The sequence below is a fragment of the Jaculus jaculus genome, chromosome 14 (genome assembly GCF_020740685.1).
Source record: "Jaculus jaculus isolate mJacJac1 chromosome 14, mJacJac1.mat.Y.cur, whole genome shotgun sequence".
Taxonomy (NCBI): Eukaryota; Metazoa; Chordata; class Mammalia; order Rodentia; family Dipodidae; genus Jaculus; species Jaculus jaculus.
The window spans coordinates 80397099-80399764 of record NC_059115.1 but is presented as its reverse complement, the minus strand read 5'-3'; positions in this window follow the sequence as shown (position 1 = coordinate 80399764).

Below are 2666 nucleotides of genomic sequence, written 5' to 3'. Positions count from 1 at the left end.
GAGTAGTTGGTCACCCACCATGGCTGTGTGCCACTATTGCACTTAAGTGAGCATCTCGTCAGGTTGTTTGCTTCTGAATAGCTTTGACTTTGAGTTGCTTGGGAAAATGTTGGCCACTTTCCCCTGGCAGCTCATGTAGTGCTTTCCAGCACTGGATGGGCTAACTATCTAGGGTCTGGCTCTCCGGATTCCAAACAGGTCTCTCCATGGTCCACGCCAACAGTGTTTGGTGTCTTCAGCAGTAGGGTCTTACCATTAGCCTCTGAGGGGCGGGGGGTAATCAAGTGCTCTTCCAGGAATTCACAACTTGTTTATAAGTTACATGTTTACTCGAGGCTTAAAGATAATCCCCATTTTGTCCTGTAGATGGGCACTGTAGGAAAGGGCTTTCCCTACTCTCTTTACTGATCACATCTAGACTGTCTATTCTCCACTAAGGCAGATGGCTGCTTCATGTCAAACTTCACCAATTGGAACGTGCATCATTGCAGATCATATACACTGACATATGCAAAACTTTAGGACAGGCATCATAAAAGTTAGCAGTGAAGGTTTTAAAGCCCATTAAAAATTATAGAGGCTACTTTTTGTTGACTCAGACAAAGGAATTTGTGGCCTGTGCAGTTGAAGTTTTCTGTCTGGCATAGGTTCATGATATTATCAATATAGCATATATTAAAAAGGCAGTTGATTGCTTTATACTAAACTTTAATTAGGTGTGGGACTTTCTTTGAATATATATATATATTCAAAATATATATATATATATTCAAAATTATCCCAAGACTTTGATTATATCAGTGTTGGAAATTTTAATGGGATTCTACACAAACTATCCTTGGAACAAATTGAAGTTTAAGACGAAAGAAGATGGAAAATGGAAGACTAAAGATGGCAAACATCACTGCTTTTGTACAGAGAATAGACGAGAGAGTGGCTGCATCATGGACTCGAGGACCTCATGGAGAGTCTGACACACAGAAATCTAATTTAGGGAAACCTGCTTGCACTGCACTGTGCATCCTTTCCTTGTCTGAACACCAGGGTCTCTCTCCCTACCACAGGGGACTGCTGTGAAGACTGGTGCATCCATACATGCACGCAGTCAGTGGTATGCGTTAGCTATTTCCATCATTAGCACCATCATTTCAGATAGCAGATTGAAGAACAGGCTGTAATGAAGAAGGAGGTCATTAGTGTTATTTTGGCTTGTTTTAAAGATTATTTAATTTAATTAATTTATTTATTAGCGGTAGAGAGAGAGCAGGGGTGGAGGAAGAATGGGTGCACCAGGGCCTCCAGGAGCCACTGCAAACGAACTCCAGAGACATGCGTCACTATCTGCATCTGGCTTACATGGCTCCTGGGGAATCAAGCCTTGAACCAGAGTCCTTAGGCTTCACAGGCTAGCACTTAACCACTAAGCCATCTCTCCAGCCCAATTTTGCCTTTTTGAGGTAGGGTCCCACTCTAGCCCAAGCTGACCTGGAATTCATTATGGAGTCTCAGGGTGGCCACAGACTCACAGAGATCCTCCTACTTTTGCCTCCCAAGTGCTGGGGTTGCAGGTGTGTGCCACTCTGCCCAGCTAACCTACTGTTATTAAATCCAAGAAATAAGAAAACTTAACTTTACTCTTTATAAACATGTCATGTCATAGCAGGCTTTAGCCATGAGCAGAAAACTCAGGCAAGGCTTGCACGGAGATTCCCCACCACTGTGGGGTGCTTGCTCCCAAGAATGACAGGAAGTAGCCAAAAGTGTGCCTGTTCATTCTCCCTAAATGTCCTGATCTGAGGTGATGGTCACCTCTGAGGTGAGAGCCTGTTCATTCTCCCTAAATGTCCTGATCTGAGGTGACGGTCACCTCTGAGGTGAGATCCTGGTCATTCTCCCTAAATGTCCTGATCTGAGGTGATTGTCACTTCTGAGAAGAGATGGATCTTAGCAGAGAGAGGTCCTGGTGTGTATGGGAATGAAAATAGCTCCTCACAGAGTGGAGGAAAGATATTCCTCACAAGAAATAGTCTTACCCACAGGATATTGCTTGGTCTCTTTCAACTGAAAGTGGCAGAAACCAGTATTTTAAAAATATTTTATTATTTATTTATTTATTGAGACAGAGAGAGAAGCAGATTTATAGAGAGAATTGGTGCTCCTTCATCTACTAAAATTGGAACAAGAGAGTGAATGAGTGTGTCAGGGTCTCTAGCCGCTGCAACAAACTCTAGACACATGTACCACCTTGTGAATCTGGCTGTACGTGGGTATTGGGGAATCAAACCTGGGTCCTTTGGCTTTGCCAGCAAGTACCTTAACTGATAAGCCATCTCTCCAACTTACAAAACCATTTTAACACATGTACAAAATAGAATTTATACTTATATCCAGAAAGAATCATGGGGGCAGGCCTCAGGCATGAATTGTGCAGATATTTAGAGTCAAATATATCTCTTCTCTCTCTTCTCTGCTTGTCTTTGAACACACTTATTTTCTCCTATTGCAGAGAACTTGTACCATTATAGCCAAGGACAAGGCTGCTATCAGGACTTCTAACTTTGTGGCATAAAAAATCAAGCCCTCCTTCATGTATCTTCCACCTGACTAATCTGGAGAAATTAGATTGTGTTATTGACCAGCTCATTTTCTGCCTGCCTCTGAACCAA